This window comes from Micropterus dolomieu, linkage group LG22 (genome assembly GCF_021292245.1).
Source record: "Micropterus dolomieu isolate WLL.071019.BEF.003 ecotype Adirondacks linkage group LG22, ASM2129224v1, whole genome shotgun sequence".
Lineage (NCBI taxonomy): Eukaryota > Metazoa > Chordata > Actinopteri > Centrarchiformes > Centrarchidae > Micropterus > Micropterus dolomieu.
In genome coordinates, this window is record NC_060171.1 from 19,032,291 (window position 1) to 19,045,046 (window position 12,756).

A 12,756-nucleotide genomic window follows, 5' to 3' on the forward strand; every position below is an offset into this window, starting at 1 on the left:
TAAATAAGACATATTCCCTCTATGCTCAGCCATGACTGTTTAACCCCTCGTGTTTCATTAGATTTCCCTCAAGCTAAATACTGTTTGTTCAGATCAGCTGTTGCCTGTAATTGTGAAACCATCTATTTGTTGTTGTTCTGAGGGGTGTGAATGTGACCTTTGTCCTTTGACATGTGTACATAAAGTGTTTATTTTCTACAAAGACTGAATGTTTATATGTCTGGAGTTTGAGCATGTGAGTGTCGAAAAAAATCACAAAAGACTTAATCATTGTACAGCAATGCAAGTCTATCGTTGTATAAGGGGAGTTGACTGTGTGATCAAAACATGTGCTGTCAACCAATGGCTATCTGTGCAAACACGTCCCGTAAACGACTCAAATAACACAAAGGGAGGGGGGGGAAAAAATCAACTTCAATAGTTGTCTGAGACTTTCTGTTTTGGATGTTGCATGTTTTGTTGATGGTTTGTCAGTATATTTTGCCTACAGATTATGTTAAAGAGACTGAATATGTATAGATTTATCTGTATGCTGACTGTAAAGAAATATGCTTGTAAAATTGTCTTGTTTTTCACTCAGTGTAAAAACAAAGAATCTAATGTTATGGTTTTGTGATTGTACACAGGATGTGTTGAGATATTATGCAAATTGTGCTGTAAAAATCAGCTGTTTACCCTGAGTCTAAAGAATAAATATTAAAAAGAGCTATATTACACACACACAGTGTTGAGCTTGTTTTGTTTGGTTTTGGATATTCAAAATAACTAACGGCTTTTTCAATGAAAAGAGATGGTGAAGACGTTTTGATTTGTCATGGGAAAAACAACAAGTGTCACTCTTGACACTACCACCAGATGGTGCCATGCGTATTGTGGCTTTAAAGGACGTATTTACAGGAATAAAGTACCTGCTCGGCAACACTTTATTGCTTATTGTTTGAGTAGTTTAGTTTCATTTTTGTTATTCTGCTCCATGTGAGCACCGCCTCTTGCTCTGTAAATAGGTATGCTCAAGTTGACAATTATGTAGACTATACTATAAAAATGCACTCTAGACCTTGAAAGTATGGATATGTTAACAGAACTGCATACAGAGTGATGGATCTAGCCTTGCAGCCAGTTTGTGGTGCTCTCTATAAGGTGCCGGTTCCCCGAAATAGTAAAACAACTTTCTCTTTTTAAATATCTTCTTTGGATTTATCCTCCATATCGATGTCTTTATCAGCTTTAACTAAAAACACTAAAATAACTGTGCCTAGCCTTCCTTTTTGTTGAGTTTAAAGTATCATTGCTCCTGTACTTCAGAAGTAGAATCTGTCAGATTTCTAATGTAATGTAATGTGAAGACATGACCACTCAGAGGCAGAGTTGATTCAAGCTCATGTGAGACTGAGCTGCTTGTCTGTTCTAGAGAAGAGCTTCCTAGTAATAAAAAAGGATGGTATTACCAGAATAATCCTCATAATAAGAATACATTTAAGGGCTTGTCATAGGGAAATACCAAATAAATGTTTTTTTCAGCAACATGTCAAGCAAGCAAAGAACTGATCCTTGAACACTTTTATTTTATTTTGATCCTGATGTGTCAAATGAAGAATGGATGCATCTAAAATAAGGATGAGCCAAATGCCAAGTATAAGTTGGAGATTTCACTCTAACATTAGTGTTTCTCTAGACTTGGAATCATCATAAAGACTTTTAAAAGAACGAAGGAATGAAATCTGTCAGTCAGGCTATAGGCCCATGGCTCTTGGGCACATAGCAGCAAGCTAGCGGTGCAGCAATTAAAACAAACAAACCTGAGGCGCTTCTACTCCTTGCTTTTAAAAGGGAAGCTCCTCCTTAAGAAAATCCTGTTTGGCAGTTTGGACTCATGGCCAACAGGTAATATGGAGCTGGAATTATGCAAGAATTCAGAAACCTTGCTTGAATACGTTTTTGCAAAACTTGTCTCATTGTGTCAAAACTCTACACACAAGCAAATAAGACACAACACTGGGAAATAAACCAGTCACATCTATGTCAAATTGAAACTCTGCTATCAAAAGCTAACAATCCTTTGTGAAAATGTCACTCGGATGACATATGAATACACTTTCAGATCAACAGCAACACAATAGTCTACTTTATTTAAAACACTGCAGTCTTTCGTTTTCACTGCTTTTATTCAGTTCCACAGAGGGCATGTTTTCACAACCAAAAAATGAAATACTCAATTCAAAATCATTACATTAGTATATTTTACAGTACAGTAAATTCAGTTAAAGCAAAAATAAAAAAACAAACAATATACTACAGTAAAAACAGAAAAATACAATTCTGCGAAAGTGGGCTTATGGATCCTGCCGTCTGTTTGGGTCTGGCCACAGGCTCTCATCAACATCACAAGTAATGTCTTCTCTCGCTAAGCATGGGGGAAAAAAATCCCCTTGTGCGCCGAACCCATCCCTGGATTGACCTTAATTCAATGTCTCCGCAGGCCTGTTCCATTGCCTGCAGAAGAGGCATACGGGCATGTGGTTGGGTCATATACCTGCTATCTCCAAGTGGAGATAAATTCCTCTATAGGATTTAGAAATGGCGAGTAAGGGGGCAAGTATAAAACTTCAAACTGATAATGGTTGGTGAACCAGTTCTGGACCAGAGCAGCCCGACGGAAACTAACATTTTCCCAGACAACAACAAACCTGGGCTGCTCTGGTCCATCCTGTACAATCCTGTGCATCATAAAGTGCATCTAGAAATGTGATTATGTGTTGTGCATTATAGGGACCCAGTTTGGCATGATGGTGCAGTAGTCCTCGAAGACTTAGGGCAGCACACAATGTGATATTTCCCCCGCGCTGCCCCGGGACGTGCACCATTGCCCTTTGGCATCCCTATCGTCTGTTTTTGCTAAGGTTGAATCCAGCCTCGTCAATATAAATACATTCATGCGGCTGGCCAGCTCCATCCATGTCCAAGATTCTCTGTAACAAAAAAATACATATTGTGGATGGCTTTACACAAAGCACACACCTACACTACTACACACACAGAACTGACCTACCCCACCACACAGGTACCTGTGTAGCTTTCTGAATTAATCTATGTGGTACTGATCCAGTGGTACATATTCATCTGTTACTGAACTGCCCCCATTCTGTATTGGAAATGTAAAGGACTAGAACACTTACCTGTACATATTCATGTTGAAGTTCTTTGACCCCAACACTGTTCCTCTCAAATGGGACCCTTTACAATTGCTTCACAGTCATGTTGTGCTTTACCAAGATGCGTCTGATAGTGGTAATGCTTACTCGATTTATGTTGTTGAATACTTGCCTATCTGCAAGTATTTGTGGCTGTAGCTGGTGGAGACGGATTGCAGTGTTTGCTCTGACTAGGTTCACTATGGCAAGATACTGCTGTTGGGTGAACAGGCACCACCGTCCACCCCCAGTAGGTCTTCTAGCCATTCTGTATAAAAATGCAACCACAAATTGTTCTTGTTTGCTTCTTTTTTTAACAGAACTGTACATTACTGTTTTTACCATACACAGTACTGAAACATCTCAACATGTTATCACGGTATGTTTCACAAAACTACCACTTTTGTTGGAAAAGGAGCATTAGCCACCCTGCAATACAATACATGTGATACAGTAACGTGATATGGTACAGTACTTTAAATACTCTGGATACAGTCTGTGTAGAGTAGAGAGTTGAAGACAAACCTGTTTTCCTGTCGGAATGTCCTTATTATGGATGAAACTATGAAAGTCCTTACATTAGTGTGGACTCTCTTCCCATCTTCCCTCATAGTCAGGCGAAGGTTTATGACATGGTGCACCAAAGTTGCTCTTATGTCAAACCCGAAATAATGGCCCTTGCATGGCCTCTTCGATCACGTCCTCCTCTCTTTCTCTGTCTTCCTCTTCCTCCTTCCGCCTTTTTGTAGCTTGCTGATTGGTGTTCAATTTTGTAAGTAAGTGTTTTCAGGTGTGTGTCTACGTTTTTTCAATTAACCAATGTGTGTTGTATTTTGAATAGATGTGTTTTTCCAATGGTACCCTGAGAATAAGTGTCTTATTTATGAAGTAGTGTGTAGTGTCTAGGAGCAAGTATGATGCAGAAAGGAGCAAGTGTGTAACAGAATTGCTAAACTAAAGTGCAAAGAAGCGCTTGGTATGGTATGGTTACACTTTGTTTAAGGTATAGTAACAACAACTTCAAGTTATGTTACTTTGGTTTAAGCATGTGTCTATAGTGTTCAAGCAATGGGTAAAAACTGTAAACATATGAATTCATGCTTTGTCAGGTCTGTCAGCAAGACAGCAGGACAACAACTTCTAAAATGTTTGTTTTCTGAATGGAGTTTGGATCGATCAGGGCTATTCTATGCCAACTTGGTCAAAGTAAAGTACAATGATAGCTGGAATAAAGATATAGACACATTTTCTGAACTCACCAGGTAGTTCAACCTCCTCGCTTTCTTTTCTCCAAGTAATGTCCAGTTTTGTCTGTTTTTTATATAAATATGAAGTTGTAGTCCGACAGAGCTAACGACGCTAACAACAACTGGAACCGGATGTGCACGGAAGCTAGCTCCTGAGAAGCTCCAGTGAAGATAAATAAACGTTGTAATCCCAAAAACTAAAGTAAAAAGCTAATTTAATAAAAGCAGTTAACTCCGAGCTCCTCCCGCGAGTAAACGGTGTAGTTGTCAGAATCCGACCGACTACGGGTGTTTATTTGTTTAGCAGCTCTCAGCCGGCCAGCAGATTTTCAATCCCCCGCTCTGCCTCGCGACTCAGCGTCATGCGACTTTCTCACTTGAGTTGAAAATATTCAACTCATGCAAATTCCTTCGCGTTGCTGGCCCCGCCCCCTCGCTTTGCTTTTGGTCTGAAAGCACCATAAGAGTCAAGCCCAACTTTAGTTTTTTACAATGAAATTTGCAACAATTTACAATTTACACAAGATACACTTGTCACTCTAGAACATTGTATGGGAACGTGCACATAAGCCTATGAAAAACAAAAGAGCTTTAGATTTAAAACAACAGTGTGTAAATCCAATAATTTACTATTATGGAAAAAGTGTTTGCCATTTGATGCAAGTGCTTCATTTTGGGATGTGTTTATGGTATTTTGAATGCAGTGTTTCATTTTGAAGGACATATGAGGCATTTTGCATTTTGTGTGAGCAGTTGTGGGAATTGTGTGTAGTTTTAAAAAAAGGAGACATAGTTTTGAAAATGTGTGTAAGCAGTTGTAAAAAACTGTAACAGAAAACATAGGGCCTACAACTTACAGTTGCAAAGTCCAGTTCCAAACACGGGTGTAAATGGCTTCCTTTATACCTCTTTCAAACCACCAATCCTCTGTATCTAAAACGTGCACCTAGTGGTCCTCAATTGAGTGTCATTCATCCTTCTAATGTCGATAAACTGCTGAGGAGTTGGCCCTTCTGTGTTGGGCCATGCATTTGTGTTGAACCAGTCTCTGGTTATAGAGGTGTGAAATACTTAACTGTTCTGAATCCAGCAAAAGAACAAAAATTCAAACAAAAAGGGTGATTTAACATCCAAAATCCAAAAACATGCAGACATCCGCACTCGTCATGAATGACAACAGACTGAACAGTAATGAGGACTATACATAGCTTACACATACAGGGGCAGAGAGGAACAAACATGCGAAACACATTAGGGACTAATCTGACTAAATAGGAAACAATTCTGGACATGGACAACAGACACAAGCCGCTTTCACACAGAGATTCCGCAATAAGCGCGGAAAGAATGTCCACCAATATGCTGCATTCGCTCATTCATAACGAACAAAATATTGCCCGCACCCATGTGTGCTTTCATGTAGCGCTCCGGCTTTCTGTGTTACCTCCACTGAGTCCGCCTACGGCGCGACTGCGGGAGCTCATCCGGTCAATTTTCAAAATAAAATAGCCTGTGCAGATATCCGATTGTAAAACAACAATAAACACTGTAAAAACAGACAAAAAAGAAACCATTTAACTACGTAGCCTACTTAATCATAGTAGAAGCACAAAAGCACTGATTTCCAAATCAATAAAATCTTAACATGTCAGCAATATCAGGCAGGCAAAATGCTGTTATTCTGAAATGCTCCCTGTGGATATGTAGCCTGAAGTTGACAGAACAACACGGGAGCAGAGAGCGCTGTGGAGAAGGTAGTAGAAGCAGCTGTAGTCGGTGGATTTAGACCGATAAAAAACAAGACCGCGACTGGTAACACAACAGCAACGTCACTCCTGTTCCGGTATGCCGGCTGTGGCTTTTCACACAGACATCGGTCCGCCTCTGTTACTACCAACATTCCCGGCTCAGAGGCGGATCAAATCGGACCCCCTTTCCGGCTCGGTACCTTTCAACCAGTGCAGCGAGACGCCATATTGGCATAATAATAAGCCCAGAAAACTGGGCAGTGTGAAAACGCCTACAGACAACTTCAAACTAAAACAGGAAACAGGCAGACACAGACCAAAACCGTAACATCATTGCTCATATGTCTTGTTTCCCACTGATAGCTCTTGGTTTTATTTTATTTGATTAGGATATGATCTCCTCTTGGTATGTTATCTGTTATAATGATCACACCAATTAATGTGGACACCCCACAGGTATCTGGACATCCTGCTTTTTTGCTATTAAATATTGGATATCATTACATTTTAAACATGCTCTATGTAGAAAGGTAAACACCCTATCAAGATGAAATGAAGGCAAATTAATAAACAAGAACATGTTTGGTAGTTAACTTTAACTCATAATTTAAATACTGAGCCTCTTGCTTACTGATTCTGTACACAGCAACAACAGCTAATGAAAGGGAGTCCCCTAACACCAAAAAACGACTGTCACCCAGCACAAGACAGACTCCAACACAAGCTCCATGTGCAGATAAAAAACAAAAAAGTTAAAGCCCGTCAGGCCAAATGAGAATTAGACATCAGGCGAATACACGGTCAAAATCAGAAAAGCGTTTGAGTCATGAAGAGACCTCTGCTAAGTTTTGGAAATGAACACTGACTCTGAGTTGGCTTTCATCCTATTGGACAGGTAAATTAACATTACTGCAAAACATGTAAAATATATTGTGATTTTGTGCTTTAGTTGGCTCACGTTAGATAACGTTAGCTTGGCGGCTAACACCAAGCAGTTGCTAAAGTTATTCGTTGCAAAATACTACAGTTGTAGCTTTCCACATTACTATTCTGTGTACAGGTATTATGTCAAAGTGTTGATTTTAGCCTGCAAGAAAGTATGTACCGTAGGGCTGTCCTCGACTAAGGATTTACATAATCGAATCAGAATTGTCAAGTCTCGCCTATAGAGAGCCTAAGTCACTCGCTTCCGCTTCCAGCCCATGGGACCTTATTTCATAAAAAATATGTATGACGAGAGATAACTTATTTGCCCTGAATTACACACATGATATTTGTCCATTTAAAAGATAATTTTGTCCGTCAAGAAAGTTGCAGTTTGTCATAAAACAATAAAGCTACATGTCGTTTTGTGTGAAAACAGTTCAATGAACTACATCTCTCGTCTCGCACCATATACGTCACCAACATGTTAGCACAGTAATGCTAGCTAATGTTGACTTTTGCGTTTGTGGTCTTTGTAATTATGTATTTTCATGGTCTTATACCGCTACAGTTTTACATCAAACTGCAACTTTCTTGACTTTTAAATGTACATTTTAAATTGATCATCATCATATGTGTAATTCAAAGCACAATTCAAACAGGATCTTGTCCATGCCATTGACTACCATATATTTTTTCTGAAGTTCGGTCCCACGGTGGTCCACCGGAAGAAGAGGGACTTAGGCTCTTTATAGTCGACAGATATGAATGAATCATATGTGTTTGTGTGGCAGCGATTGTCGGGGGGAGGGTACACACTGTAGCTCTACTGAAATTGTGAGAAGCCTCACGGTGTTTCACTGGTCTTGTGCTGAGTTTTGCGTGTGTCATGCACTGACAACTGCATGCACGACATACTGTTTAAAAACTATATAATATTCTTTGTGTGGTTCATCAATGGTGATAAATGATGCGAACGTCCCACGAGGCATAACACCGGCAAATTCGGCTCTGTCTCTTCAGCCACTACACACATACCAACACATCAACACACACACAAACCGACACATCCACACACATACACGCTACGCCCACACATGCACATTGACTCCCTTCTTTAAGCGTTAGGGTTACAATTTTAGATTTATTCACACACTTTAAAAACATTCATTAAAACCTTCTTTCTTTTGACATTTTTATTTACAGCATCATACAGTATGTCAAAATTGATATCTTAATTGGCTGTATATTAACTTATTGGGATAAAACTGTAAAATCAGACGTTGAGCACCCCCATATTGCCAAAATGGTATGATCCTCGTTTCATTCAAGAGATTTGAATGAAACAGGCTCTGCCCATCAAAGCGTCAAATTGACTATTCGGGTTCAGCCCTAATGTACCGGTACAAAACAAATGTCGAGCAATTTGTTTATACAAGCCTACAGTAATGCAAGCAACATTATCATGGTTCTGGTGTTGTTTGCTTCCTAACGTTCAATTTAGATTTATTGTCATTTTACTGATACTCACTGGTACACAGCTTTTTTGCCAGTCTCAGTTGCTGTAACTTCCGTGACCCACATAGAATCAGAATCAGAATCAGCTTTTTTGCCAGTCTCAGTTGCTGTAACTTCTGTGACCCACATAGAATCAGAATCAGCTTTATTGCCAGGTATGTGTACACATACAAGGAATTTGACTCTGGATTGTACAATGCTCACGATGTGCTTAATACAATAAAACGATAATAAATATATAAAATCAAACACAGGCTACAGTATAGAAAACATATATACACACTATAAACAAAAACAGACAGATTGAGACAATAGTGCAATGAGCAGAGTGCAAAGGAAGCAGGAGAAAATTATTATTACCATTAACGTTATTATTATGTACATGTTGGAGGTAGGTGTGGTACACAGGTGCACATACAGTACAAGCATAGGCTACATGTACACAGTGTGATGAGTGCAACGAATGCTAGAATAATTATTATGTGCAGGTGTTATGCAGGTGGATTTGGTATACAGTATCTACAATATGACAATATGAACAGTATGAACAGCTTTGAAATAGAGAATGATGAATAAATAAATAAATTGTAAGTGGTAGCCAGTAAATAGGAATTATTACACAGGAATGGTTCCTGACATTGTGAGTCAGAGTCAGCTGTTCATCAGAGCGATGGCTTGTGGGAAGAAACTGTTCCTAAGTCTGTTGGTTTTGGCGTACAGTGCTCTGTAGCGCCTACCAGAGGGGAGAAGCTGGGACAGGTTGTGTCCGGGGTGAGATGGATCTGCAGTGATGTTTCCTGCCCGTTTCGTGACTCTGGAAATGTATAAGTCCTGAATGGAGGGCAGGTTGGCACCGATGATCTTTTCTGCAGTCCTGACTGTCCGTTGTAGTCTGTCCTTGTCCTTTTTGGTGGCAGATCTAAACCAGACAGTGATGGACGTGCAGAGGACAGACTGGATGATGGCTTTGTAAAAGGTTGAGCTTCCTGAGCTGGCGCAGGAAGTACATCCTCTGCTGGGCCTTCTTGATGATGGTGTCAGTGTTGGGCTCCCACTTTACATCCTGGGATATAGTGGATCCCAGAAACCTATAGGATTCCACAGCAGCCACAGGGCTGTTTAGAATGGTGATGGGGGCAGAGTTGGGGGGCTCCTCCTGAAGTCCACGGTCATCTCCACAGTTTTGAGCGTGTTCAGCTCCAGTTTGTTCCTCCCGTCTGTAGGCCGACTCATCACCATCCCGGATGAGGCCAATGACCGTTGTGTCGTCAGCAAACTTCAGGAGTTTGACGGATGGGTCTCCTGAGGTGCAGTCATTGGTGTAGTGGGAGAATAGCAGGGGGGGAAGCACGCAACCCTGGGGGGCGCCAGTGCTAATAGTCCAGGTGCTGGATGTGATGTTCCCCAGCCTCACCTGCTGACTCCTGTCCACTGACAGGTGGAGGCTGGCACAGTGAGGTAGGTGAGTTTGGTGCTGAGGCTGTCCGGGATGATGGTGTTGAACGCCGAGCTGAAGTCCACAAACAGGATCCTTGCATATGTCCCTGGAGAGTCGAGGTGTTGCAAGATTTAATGCAGTCCCAAGTTGACTGCATCATCCACTGACCTGTTAGCCCTGTAGGCAAATTGCAGGGGGTCCAGCAAGGGGCCTTTAATGTCCTTCAGGTGGGCCAACATCAGTCTTTCGGAGGACTTCATGACTACAGATGTCAGGGTGACAGGCCTGTAGTCATTTAGTCCAGAGATGGAGGGTCTTTTGGGGACCGGGATGATTGTGGAGCGTTTGAAGCAGGAGAGAATTTCACACAGCTCCAGTGATCTGTTGAACACCTCTGTGAAGATGGGGGCCAGCTGGTCTGCACAGATTTTCAGGCACGATGGAGACACACCGTCTGGGGCAGGAGCCTTGGATTTTTAGATTATTGGTTTTATTAATATCACTATCAACTTTATTTATATTGCACACTTAAAACAACCAAGGTAAAGCGATAAAATATTAATTAGAATAGACAGTATATTATAGACTATATGATATATAATGATGATAAAATCTCTTAGGATTGGTTCAGATTGTATCAAGCGTGTATAACGCCAACCAGGTGAGGAGTACAAAGACAAGTGTGTCTTGCCTACAGTCAAGCATGGTGGTGGGAGTGTCATGGTCTGGGGCTGCATGAGTGCTGCCATCTCCGGGGAGCTACAGTTCAGTGAGGCAACCATGAATGCCAATGTGTACTGTGACATACTGAGGCAGAGCATGATCCCCTCCCTTTGGAGACTGGGCTGCAGGGCAGTATTCCAACATGATAACGACCCCAAACACACCTTCTAGACGACCACTCCTTGCTAAAGAAGCTGAGGGTAAAGGTGATGGACTGGCCAAGCATGTCTCCAGACCTAAACCCTATTGAGCATTTGTGGGGCATCTTCAAACGGAAGGTGGAGGAGTGCAAGGTCTCTAACATCCACCAGCTCTGATGTCGTCATGGAGGAGTGGAAGAGGACTCCAGTGGCAACCTGTGAAGCTCTGGTGAATTCCATGCCCAAGAGAGTTAAGGCAGGGCTGTAAAATAATGGTGGCCACACAAAATATTGACACTTTGGGTCCAATCTGGACATTTTCACTTAGAGGAGTACTCACTTTTGTTGCAAGGGGTTTAGACATTAATGGATGTGTGATGTGTTATTTTGATAATGTGTTATTCAAGCTGTACACTCACTGTCACAGTGGATGTAGGACAGAGCAGGTTGGAGGACCCAAACATAGGACAGAGCAGGTTCAGTTCGTAAAGGTTTATTAACAAAAAGCGAGTGCACTTACAGGCAGTGGCTGAGTCCAATGATAAATCCAAAAAGAGGCATGGGGTAAACAGATCCAAGGTACAGGCAGGGCATGTTACAGGTAGATATCCAAGGCTGGCAAAGTACACAGGAGACTGATCATGGCAGGCTACAAACCACAACACACTATAATGACCAGGCACAGACTGAGGAAAAAAGCAAACATATATACACACACGGGCTAATGATATATTATATGTGTGTATTTAAAGAGCATCAGTCTTTAACAGTAACTGACAACTGATTCCTCCAGATGGCAGTATCCTCTATCAAATAACCTCAGCCTCTGCAGTACAGTATAACTGATCTATAACCAGTAGTACTTTAACACATTATTACATTAACGTCAGTACCACAGATGCCCATGTCTACTGGTAGTTTTACCGTAAGTCAGGATTGGCCTATTTATCTGATATTTAAAAAGGTGTTCTGTGATCATTAACCATTACCCATTATGTTTAAATAGTAATGTTTACATTATTATTTTGAAATTCACACTTTGTGTGGAGTAAAGAAATACAGAACTATAGTTTAGGGCAAACCAGGTGATTGGTCTTATATGTAAAACTGTTGCATTGACCATTTTTGTTTATACAAGTGAATCAATTTTATAATTGTTGTTAATTTGAGTCACATAACTGTATAGATTCCATGGAATGCATCAGTGTTGTTAAGCGTCTTAGATGGAGATACACTGTCTGCCAGGGTCTGTCTGACAAAAGACATTCGTTTTTATTAAAGTCTTTTACTAATATCCATTTCTTAGATCATATACATGATGAGAGATGTAGCGGTGCAGGCATTAGTCTGACACCTCTTCCTATTTGGGATGTAGTGTAAGATGTTCCCAATTAATGAAAAAGTATTGAATGTGGATGTCTGCAGAGGAGGCCTCCGCCGCTCCATCCTCTTCACCCTTCTCGTATTGTGTTCCTCCAATTCACGCCACCTCTCCAGTTCTCACCATTCACTTACTTTTCATCCATCCCATCAGCAGGCGCATCTGCTCCTCTGCTGGGGGAAATGAGTGTGAGACAGGTGTTGTGAAAGAAAATGTGGAGAGGGTGATGTGACAGGGGAGTGAAGGGATGAGAATAGTGGAGAAACTGAGAGGGGAAGAGCAACAGTGCAGTAGAGTGAGAGCAGGGGAAGAGTTAGGGATGGGAGAGACAAAGAGAGAAAGGGGATGGGGGGAGGGTGAGAGGACACAAGAGATGGTGTGTGGTTGCCAAGCAACGATTGATAACCAAATCCCCAAGCATCCTGCTTGTGCTGCCCTGCCCTCCC

General features: G+C 41.2%; 1 long non-coding RNA gene across 1 annotated transcript; it reads right to left on the reverse strand.

Moving 5' to 3' along the window:
• Positions 1-2,171: 2,171 nt before the first annotated feature.
• LOC123962266 lies at positions 2,172-4,151 on the reverse strand. Its single transcript, XR_006822889.1, has 3 exons — positions 3,717-4,151; positions 3,177-3,459; positions 2,172-2,969 (listed from the first exon to the last, which is right to left on the reverse strand). It is a non-coding gene; the product is annotated as an uncharacterized LOC123962266 (long non-coding RNA).
• Between the last annotated feature and the right edge of the window lie 8,605 nt (positions 4,152-12,756).